Consider the following 12,403-nt stretch of genomic DNA (forward strand, 5'->3'; position numbering starts at 1 on the left):
GGGCGAGAATATGTTCCTTTACTTAAAACTCATGTTTTTGTTTCGCAAATACATTAAATGTATTTATTCAAGTATCAAGACGCAAAATTTAACTCATTTTAACTTAATTCAACTATTTTATAGCGATATTGAAATATTTCGCCCATGGGCGAGAAAAAAGGTTTGGCCCATGGGCGAGAATATGTTCCTTTACTCAAAACTCATGTTTTTGTTTAGCAAATACATTAAATGTATTTATTCAAGTATTATGACACAAAATTTAACTCATTTTAACTTAATTCAACTATTTTATAGCGATATTGAAATATTTCGCCCATGGGTGAGAAAAAGGTTTGGCCCATGGGCAGGCCCATGGGCGAGAATATGTTCCTTTACTCAAAACTCATGTTTTTGTTTCGCAAATACATTAAATGTATTCATTCAAGTATCAAGACGCAAAATTTAACTCATTTTAACTTAATTCAACTATTTTATAGCGATATTGAAATATTTCGCCCATGGGCGAGAAAAAAGGTTTGGCCCATGGGCGAGAATATTTTCCTTTACTCAAAACTCATGTTTTTGTTTCGCAAATACATTAAATGTATTTATTCAAGTATCAAGACGCAAAATTTAACTCATTTTAACTTAATTCAACTATTTTATAGCGATATTGAAATATTTCGCCCATGGGCGAGAAAAAAGGTTTGGCCCATGGGCGAGAATATGTTCCTTTACTCAAAACTCATGTTTTTGTTTAGCAAATACATTAAATGTATTTATTCAAGTATTATGACACAAAATTTAACTCATTTTAACTTAATTCAACTATTTTATAGCGATATTGAAATATTTCGCCCATGGGCGAGAAAAGGTTTGGCCCATGGGCAGGCGCATGGGCGAGAATATTTCCCTTTGCTCAAAACTTGTGTTTTAGTGTCGCATATACATAGTTCTTAGAAGTTTCATGTCACATAATTTAACAAATTTTAACTTAATTCAACTATTCTACGGCGTTATTAAAATATTACGCCCATTTTTTCGTCAGTCCCTTTAAAGCATCAACTAACTGTGTGCAAAGTATACTGTATCATGTGAAATATACTTTATATTATATCATTACATTACTATTTAAAAAGGGCATTTGGTTGGATGTTTCCTTTATAGAAGTTCTACAAATTTCACCTGTTTTACATATTGTAGCGATCTTTAATGAATCCGGCCTTACCTCTCAAAACGTTTTGACAGTTTATGATACGAATTCATGTGCGTGTACTCCAATTCATTGGAGTTATTTTCCACAACATTAAAGTTTAGTTAGTTTCTATTTCATTTCCCATTTCATGTCCCGTTGATACATCACACTGGGCAATTACGTGGCACTAGGTATGCAATATACAGTAACGAGTGCGCGTATTTTAATGGAAAAACTATTCGTCTTTTATTGCATAACTTTTGGCTGAATATCTCACATTCTAACGAAATCTCGAAACAATTATTTAATTACATGCGGTGTCGAACTGAGCAGTGGGAATTATGTTTCAATGCGATTGAGGAAAACGTGAGTGAATATTGTGACACTAAAACAACTTTTACTGCATTGTCACTTTTGGTATGAAAATGGTAATAGTTAAGAAAAACGCAACAGCCTTCTTATGATAATTCTCATATTCTCATTAGTACGTTGTGTCTAATTACAGTGTCGGCCTTATTTACAGGTGATTCTACAATACTTGCTCTCGGTCAATTACAATCTGCCACACCACACGTGAATAAACAGTTATGCTGTTGCTGTGGGCAAATATCTAGCCTGTACATGTATATTTTTTGTGGATACATGTATTACATATTTTCGTTGATATGTGGATATATTAAGCACAAAGACACAAAAAGTTTATGAAAGATGAATTGGTGCCTTGATATATGTATTCAACGAGAACGAATCTTGTATTTTCTCCGCGATCCTGATGTGTATCATCGTTTAATGGGTCATTCATTAAAAGTATGTTGTGAGGCGATATCAAAGGAGCCGCTCAATTTACACAGTGTCGTCCGTTTCGCGAGAACTGACACCCCACCCTGTCAGTAAAAGTTATGTAATCGGTACACAAATATATTTGATGCGATGTCAGTGTGTTGTAGACTGTCGTAGGGTACACATATCTATTGCAAGTTTTTAGTACTCATACACTTTCTCTTTATGTGTTGATATGATTTCTATTTTCGTACATGATATGATTTCATTTTTATCTTTGGCTGCTATGTTTTTATATGTTCGAGTAGCTGTCTGTCCCTCATAAATTGACATAGTTCTGCCTCGCTATTGCATCTCTTGACTACATGAGAGATCTACATCATATAGCGGATCTAACTGCAATTCTTGTTTTAACCAAGCGGGTTTGACATTCCAGTAACTGGATTCAGGTTGATTGCAAGATATGCATACCTCGTCATAGTGATTGTTGTGAAGTCCTCAAAATTTTGTTTGTTTGTTAGTTGTATAACGCCGCACTTAGCAATATTTCAGCTGTATGACGGCTTTCTGTAAATAAGTCTGGACCAGACAATCCAGTGATTGAAATCATGTGCATCGATCCACGCAATTGGGATACGATGACATGCATCAACCAAGTCAGCACGCCTGACCACCCGATCCCGGTAGTCGCCTCTTACGACAAGCGCTGTCGCCCTTTTACGCCAAGAATGGGTTGTTGAAGATCTTCACGGGTCCATTGACGTAGGGATTTGTGTAAAGTCATTCAGACAGCATACAATGCCAACTCAAAAATTATACTCAATGTCTCCGCAAAGTAATATAGTACGGAACTTAGAGTACATATGAGATTATACTCAGGTTAGGGAGATGTTTAATCCATATAACGTGTTATTATTCTACCTAACAATGTATTTAATGAAATGAATACAAAACAAACTCAACGGCTAAAAGGTTTCATTGAAAAAACTACCCCTGGTCTTGCCTAATAAAACAACTGCAACCCGACACAGATTAAACGCAACTTACAAACACAATCATAATCTGGTTAATCTGTATCACTCAACAAGTTGGCGCCGCTTATTCTGCCCACAGTATGACAGTATTGGGCAGCTCAGTAATTAGGAGGTAAAACCAGGCAGGTACACTGGTCACACTTGACTGGTCTGTCTGATGATTAGGTCGTCTGTCAATTGGGAGTGAACCATAGCAAGTACTATCTGCGAAACTATTTGCTCCTTTTATGGGACCGATTAATTTTATGACCATGGGCCTCGGCACAAGCGTGGTGATGGAAGACAAGTTATACATGTACATCCGATATGGTGACTGTTTTTCGCTATTCATATTCTAAATACATCATAATACCACAACATTTTAGTACTACTTGAAACTTTACAATCACTTCAATATCTACAATAAATTGAACGAGAACAAATGATATACTGCAGATTATTAAATCATTGTCTCTATTATCAGCCGCTACGTTTGTATCGTTTGCATTGTACAAAGAAATATTTTTTCTGTCCTTTCGCAGAGTTAGCCTCAGAATGTGCTCATTCGAATTAGGAACGAAAATAATTGCTTATCATGAGTATATATGATACACTGTAGATGTATTCACTTAAAAGTCGTATACGACCTTCGCGAGCGAGTTGAATGATCCAGGTTAATTGGAACGAAGTCTAGAAAGGGTTATAAGGTTTTGTATTTGGTAATGTGTAGGTTTGTTAAATATGATTTTTTTAATTCCTTTTATTTCAATATGTAAAAACATAATTATGCGCTTAAAAACAGAGCTGACTTGATGGGAGACATGGCGTTAGCCACCTGAGATTGTCTGTTGGACACGGTTTAACCTTACTGTGTCCTCACCCTGGTTGTTGTTACCGTTGTTATAAGGGATTAGGAGCTACGGCTCATTGCATTTTTGGTTACAGTCTGTCTCACTAAAGTGGACATGTGCAGGTGAACTCTGTTCAATTAGTATCTGAAATGCCCAAACATGTGAACTCCAAACAATAATAACCTGAGACGTAATTCAAACTCCTTCCACACTGACACCGCATCAAATATATTTGTGTACCGATTACATAACTATTTTTGACAGGGTGGGATGGTAGTTCACTGGAAGACACTGTGTATATTGGGCGGCTCCTTTGATATCTCCTCCACACATACTTTTATTGAATGACCCCATTAAACGATGATACACATCTCGATGAATATTTCAAGGCACTAATTCGTCTTTCATGAACATTTTTTTTGTCTTTGTGCTTAATATATCCACATATCAACGAAAATTTGTAAAACATGTATCCACAAAATAAATATACATTTTCAGGCTAGGTACCTGCATAACTGTTTATTCACGCGTGGTGTGGTAGATCGTAATTGACCGAGAGCAGGTGTTGTAGAATCACCTGTAAATAAGGCCGACACTATAATTGGATACAACGTCCTAATGAGAATATGAGAATTATCATAAGAAGGCTGTTGTTTTTTCTGAACTGTTACCATTTTCAAACCAAAAGTGACAATGCATTTAAAAGTTGCTTTAGTGTTATACTATTCACTCAAGTTTTCCTCAATCGCCTATAAACATAATTCCCATTGGTCAGTTCGACACCGCATATAATTAAATAATTAGTTCGAGATTTCGTTAGAATGTGAGATATTCAGCCAGGCGTTATGCAATGAAAGACGAATCGTTTTTTGTTGCCATTAAAATACGCGCACGTGTACCTGTATATTGCATACTTAGTGTACCTACTTTCCCAGTGTGATGTTTCAACGAGACATAAAATGGGAAATGAAAAAGAAACTAACTAAACTTTAATGTGTTGGAAAATGTCGCCATTGAATTGGCGTATCGTTGCAATATGTAAAAAAGGTGAAATTTGTAAAACTTTTGTAAAGGAAACATCCAACCAAAGGCCCTTTTTAAATAGTAATCTAATGATAAAATATAAAGTATATTTCACATGATACAATACACTCTGAACACAATTAGTTAATTATTTAATGGGACTGACGATAACATGGGCGAAATATTTTAATAGTTGAATTAAGGTAAAATGAGTTGAATCATGTGTCATGCTTATAAAACCCTTTTTGTATTTGCGAAACTAAAACTGTTGAACAAAGGAAAATATTCTCGCCCATGGGCCAAACCTTTTTTCTCGCCCATGGGCGAAATATTTCAATATCGCTATAAAATAGCTGAAGTAAGTCAAAATGAGTTCAATTTTGTGTCATGATACTTGAATAAATACATTTAATGTATTTGCGAAACAAAAACATGAGTTTTGAGTAAAGGAACATATTCTCGCCCATGGGTCAAACCTTTTTCTCGCCCATGGGCGAAATATTTCATAATCGCTATAAAATAGTTGAATTAAGTTAAAATGAGTTAAATTTTGTGTCATGATACTTGAATAAATACATTTAATGTATTTGCGAAACAAAAACATGAGTTTTGAGTAAAGGAACATATTCTCGCCCATGGGCCAAACCTTTTTCTCGCCCATGGGCGAAATATTTCAATATCGCTATAAAATAGTTGAATTAAGTTAAAATGAGTTAAATTTTGTGTCATGATACTTGAATAAATACATTTAATGTATTTGCGAAACAAAAACATGAGTTTTGAGTAAAGGAACATATTCTCGCCCATGGGCCAAACCTTTTTCTCGCCCATGGGCGAAATATTTCAATATCGCTATAAAATAGTTGAATTAAGTTAAAATGAGTTAAATTTTGTGTCATGATACTTGAATAAATACATTTAATGTATTTGCGAAACAAAAACATGAGTTTTGAGTAAAGGAACATATTCTCGCCCATGGGCCAAACTTTTTTCTCGCCCATGGGCGAAATATTTCAATATCGCTATAAAATAGTTGAATTAAGTTAAAATGAGTTAAATTTTGTGTCATGATACTTGAATAAATACATTTAATGTATTTGCGAAACAAAAACATGAGTTTTGAGTAAAGGAACATATTCTCGCCCATGGGCCAAACCTTTTTCTCGCCCATGGGCGAAATATTTCAATATCGCTATAAAATAGTTGAATTAAGTTAAAATGAGTTAAATTTTGTGTCATGATACTTGAATAAATACATTTAATGTATTTGCGAAACAAAAACATGAGTTTTGAGTAAAGGAACATATTCTCGCCCATGGGCCAAACCTTTTTCTCGCCCATGGGCGAAATATTTCAATATCGCTATAAAATAGTTGAATTAAGTTAAAATGAGTTAAATTTTGTGTCATGATACTTGAATAAATACATTTAATGTATTTGCGAAACAAAAACATGAGTTTTGAGTAAAGGAACATATTCTCGCCCATGGGCCAAACCTTTTTCTCGCCCATGGGCGAAATATTTCAATATCGCTATAAAATAGTTGAATTAAGTTAAAATGAGTTAAATTTTGTGTCATGATACTTGAATAAATACATTTAATGTATTTGCGAAACAAAAACATGAGTTTTGAGTAAAGGAACATATTCTCGCCCATGGGCCAAACCTTTTTCTCGCCCATGGGCGAAATATTTCAATATCGCTATAAAATAGTTGAATTAAGTTAAAATGAGTTAAATTTTGTGTCATGATACTTGAATAAATACATTTAATGTATTTGCGAAACAAAAACATGAGTTTTGAGTAAAGGAACATATTCTCGCCCATGGGCCTGCCCATGGGCCTACCCATGGGCCAGTCTTCGCCCATGGGCAGGCCCATGGGCGAGATAGTGTAAATATTGAGGTTTTTTTTTTTAAAAATTCATTTTTTCTTCCTTGGTATGTTCCCATGAAAACAGCATGTTTAATTTTGTAAATACCTTTGACCGAGAGTCGGCAAAGACCGTAGCGTTTCTGGACTTTGGGGTTTCCAGAATTAAAATGGGACGTGTTCCTCGTTATTTCGAAGTGTTGATCTAGAGCCGATCGATCGTTTGTGTAACCCAGCGTCAAAAACATATTTTATAGTTATTTCAAAATAATCGAGGCTTATATTTCATATTTTTAGAAAAGAAACACCTTAAATAATTTGTATCAAAAGACATACTCAATTTTGATGCATTAAACGATCAACCTTTGCCGGACCGAACATCTCACGACCAAGATGTTGTTTTTTTTGCAACCACCGCAGTTGTTTCCCCTTTCAACAGTTGGAGTTTATCTAGATCAATATTATTCATTCATTTTAGCCTTTAATTATTTGTTTGTTTGGGTTTTTTTTAACTTGAACACTTCAGTCATTTAAACATATTATATCAGGCCAATTAAGAAACTCATTTTTTTTTAAATTACCACATTTAAACTTGAATGTATTTAGTTTAAGTACCTAGATCTATGTATTTATATCTTTTCTTAGCTATTTTGATTTCTTATAGGTAGCAGACAAAATGATGAAGATAAAGAGGGTGGGCACCAATCAATCTTATTAGGTATTTTTTTCAAAATACATTTTTTTCAATAATGATTGACATTTATGCATTTAAAAAATATTAGGTATTTTGGATGGGATGAAATCATCTCAAAATTAATTTCATATTATCATTTTTAGGTAGAGCCTCACTGTCACAGTTAATTATTTTCAGGAGTAACAGACAATACAGAGTATTAAAGAAATGTAGAATTATGTTTGTCTCATGCATATTCTTTAAACCAAAGTTGTTGTTTATATTATTGACCATGTTTCCTGAAAAAAGCATTTCTTTAGTAATGCAACTGTTATATTATCATAGCAGATAAAGAACCCCAAAATGCATGGCTAGCTTAAATTTAAAGATAATTATTCAGCATTTCTTTGGATGATAAACTGGACATATGAAAAATAAGAACTGTTATTTTTCTGTATTATTTTCCCATTACAAGGTTAACAGTGGTTTATTTTTTTCACACAATCTTATTGGCTGCCTGAGAGTGGAAAGCTATGTTGCTATTTTGACCAAAGACCCTAAATTATTCTATTTTGTAATGTGTAAATTTTCAGAACTTGGTAAGCAAATTTATAGATGATGAAGAAACGACCAACAATTTAGAGGTCATCTTATAAGATTTACCATTAACCTCATTTCTCAACATAAGCAATGTGAAATTTTAATACTTTCTGGAAACAATTGACATATGATCAGGTCATTAAAATATATATTTATTATGAGTCTTGTTTTCATGATGATAAAAAGAAGAACGTGTTAAATTTTAGTTACCTATGATCAGTAATTCTTAATTTGTAATCTGATAAAATAAGAAAAAAATAAAGTTTGGATGTAACTGTAGCAGTAAAATAACAACGTAATATTACAAGGGTATTAAAATAATGTAAATATTTGTATAACTATTGAAATGATAATTAGGAGATAAACATACTGTGTTTTCAATGTAGAGCTAGGTTACCTGGAGATTTAACCGTGCTAAATTGAATTTGGAACCGAACGTGCAGCGTGAGGTTTCAAATGTTAAATTTAGCGCGGTTAAATCTACAGGTAATCTAGCTCTACACTGAAAACACAGTATGTTTATCTCCATTCTACCATGACTAAATAAAACGCGAAGTCTTTGGTGTTAGCAAATATACTGAGTGAAGCGGCATGGGTAGTGTTCAGTGTTTTGAGTGGGTTATCGATCTGAATTACGGAATCACCGAACAAAATATGGTGCTGTTTATACTCAAGCAGTTTGTTTACACCGTAATGCTTCACTCGAATATATGACAGGCACTGAAAGCATATAAGCACGGCAACTTGGTAAGCTAACATGAGGTGGGCATCCCTTAAGAAAACAAAGTAAGCTTTGCAAGGTTTTCGGTCTACATCGCACTTCACCATTATGACGTCATATCGCTCATTGTGACCTCACAGTCGTATATAGAAAAGCTCTCTGTTGTCTCCAAAACGTAGATACATTCCCTTGTATTGCCACACATCCTTTGAATATTGTAGTAACCGCATCTATGCATTTTGTAACCTGTAATTGTAGATATAGTTATTTAAATATGCGTACCGACAATGACTGAAAAAAGTGCTATTCTATGAATATTAGCTTCAGCGGTGATACGGCCGTCAAACCAGCTGTTCCAATCAGAGGGGGTTTATTATGATTACAATATTGTAATATGTACAATACTGATGTAACAATAAAAGACAATATTTAATTTCCTCATATTCGTATTTACATTACATTAGTTACTAACGGAGAAACAAACGAATAACGTATTTACATACACTAAAAATGTGGGCCTATTTAGTGTTGCGCATTGATAATGACGAGGCGAGGCGAATGCAAATACAGTTGTGGGCCGAGTAATCCAAAGCCATCAACAAATATCAAATCACATTAATTATTCTGAAAACGTTACTCCCATTAACTTTTAATAGTTAACAAAGAACGTAACATGAATGCTAACAAGTGGCTTGCCTATCACGGGAAAACTCGTGTGGGTTGTCTTCGCTAGATCATTTTTACCTGTTTATGGTGCAGTTGTCTTACTGAGCATATTCGAAAACGAGACTGGGGGGGAATGCCGAGTGGTTACTGAACACAGGAAATCTTCAACTACGAGCCCGACCTTTTATGACGTATTGTTATGGGAGAAACATATATTTTCGACTCTGATTTCAGTTCACAGTATAATATTCAAATGTAAACATACACACTAACACAACTTACCTCCAGCACGCCTCCGTGTTTACTGCGCAGTGGGCAAGACCTACAGGTGGTGACTCCACAGTCAACTGCATAGCCTATCACAACATCGAGGAAGGTAAATTCCCCGACAGCCACGTGACTAGGAACATATAATAGTGGCGTAGAAGCCACGTTAGTGGTGGGTTTTGAAACTGGCCTGGGTTATCTTTGCCGAATTTTCCATGGCGACATCTCTTGGACCTGCTATATTTACTTCCCCCTTCTACCACGTTTCTAAACAGCACCACCTCTCTGTCACTTGGAACACAAGGCGGGGACACAAATACATTCATCTGTGGCTGAGCGTGACACAACAGGGGTATTAGCTCTAGTCTAATGCAGATAACTAAACTAATATCTAACAAACTTTACTGGTAATGGTAGATTATTTTTGCACATTTATGATATATTTTCCTTTCACATGAAAATAATTAACTTACCTATTTCACATACATTCATAAACGTACATAGTTCAGGTCCTGTTTTAGTTCATGTAATGCCAGATAGATGGTAGTATTGTTCGACAAGAGCTGAAGAACTTTCAAAGCACAAGAATCATCGTATTTAACAAAACAAGTTTCGTTTTCTCATTTTTTATTCAGATCATAACAGGGATAGTTTACATTGATGGATATCATGACAGGTCATATTACATTGTCACATTACAGGTCACGATTGTGTAATGAATTGTACTTCCTTCTTCGTGAAGGGTCTGACCACTGGTGAGAGGGTCTCAGGACTGCAACCTCTGTGAGTGACTGCTCGCGCTGAAAGAGCTTCACTACCTCGTAGATCGGCACTTCGGGTGGCACTTCTTGACAAGTCTCTTTATCTTGTTGTGCCACCCTTCTAGGTGATTGTTGGTACGGTGGCCTTGGTTGTCGAAGTGATTCCAAATCTCTGGCATGAAGGCCCCTCCTTGAACCCAACTGGGTGTCACATAGTCCATGAAGGCAGTCACTTTAGGGCCAGCAGGAGAGTCAGCAATGGCATCAAGCCACACATCATCCACCTTGTCACGAGGTGGCGTGAAGCAACTCACCCTGAGTTGTGATCCTTGCAGTGCACTCCTTGACAATACAGGACCAGTATCTTATTTCACCACGACTGCTCTTACACCGAAATTTAAAGCCATCATAGTACAAAATGACGCCACCTCTGCCACTCTCAATGAACTTTATTTGAACTTGTGCATTTGCCATGGTTCTGACATGGAGTGAACAGGACGTCACTGGAATATGTTATGAATAACAGGATTAACTCAATGTCAATGAGGAACGTTTACTCAATTTAAATGTGGGACACTCATCTAAAGGTATCGGTAATCTGATTAATTAATTACCGGCTAGAGTAGGTGAAATGCACATAGCTGAAAATGGGGCGCATTCGGCAATAGTCATTTTTGTAATGTGGCTCAACCGGCTAGACACCTTTTAAAACAATCCACGGATTTCTGCGTGAAACGTAATTGGTTGATTTATTGTCCCATTTAGGAGTTTTATGGGATCCCCCGCCCCCAGGCCCAGTTATCAAGACAAACAGCAAATAACGCCGCTTATTACCGCTGAGTAGTGTAATTCCTCAAAAACAACACTTTGGTTATATCAATTATTCTGTTTGCGGAGTCCTCACCCCAGCAATGGTAACACTACCGGATGTCCATCATGTAATTTCAGTGTTTGAATGACATATTGTTCTCAATAAACCGTAATGTAGATAGTTGTTTGGTTTTATATTCAAGTTCGTATTTCAGCTATTCTAAGGAGTTCTATTATAATTCCGTTCGATCAAACTGTCTTCGGGAATTAAATCTAATGCTAAAGTGCTTGTAAAATAGAGTATGATTTTCTCGCCAGGGAGAGACTAGATATTCGATTATAGTATAAGCTCAAGCAGGAATATACATATTTATTTAACAGTCCTCTATCTATTAACTGTATGGTTAACAGTTAACACACATACACACAAACACACAGAGAAACACACACACACACACACACACACACACACACACACACACACACACACACACACACACACACACACACACACACATAATTTTGACAAAACTATGCATAAGATATACATGTACATAAAATATTATAATATTCCACGAGGTGATATTGCTGGATTAATGTTAAAAGCGACGTAAAACCATTCTCACTCACTCAAAGCGGTGTTTATCAAATTACAATATGCAGGTTCATATACTTGTAGATTTGCACAAGACAAGAGACACAATACAAGGTGATCATAAATCAAATATAAAAAGGAATATTTACGGACAACAGTATGACACACTGTACCATCATATACTACTGAAAACAAGTTATAGAACACCCACAATTATAAGATTGTATTTTGCAATACAGTCAGCCATGACTAATTAACCATAGTCTTCTTAACTTCTTTTTGGGGCACGGGTGGACCAGTCGTCTAAGGCGCCGCGATTCGCTGTGCAGAGTTGCGTCCCTTGGGCACGCCAGAAACCTATGATTGTGGGTTCGAATCCCGGTTCGCCCCGATTATGTTTCTAGGTTTGTCAGCACCATACCCGTGCTCGTGGGTTTCACCGAAGTGGTAAACGTCTAAGACCTGCATCACTTCGGGCTTTCCTGCCACATTAAGCTGACACGCCGTGATATGAATGGAATACTGTTAAAAGCGGCGTTAAACCCAACTCACTCACTCACTCACTTAACTTCTTTTGAAAAGTATATATTAAGATTT

Source organism: Haliotis cracherodii, unplaced genomic scaffold (assembly GCF_022045235.1).
Source record: "Haliotis cracherodii isolate W230 unplaced genomic scaffold, xgHalCrac1.p SCAF_7, whole genome shotgun sequence".
NCBI classification, from domain to species: Eukaryota; Metazoa; Mollusca; class Gastropoda; order Lepetellida; family Haliotidae; genus Haliotis; species Haliotis cracherodii.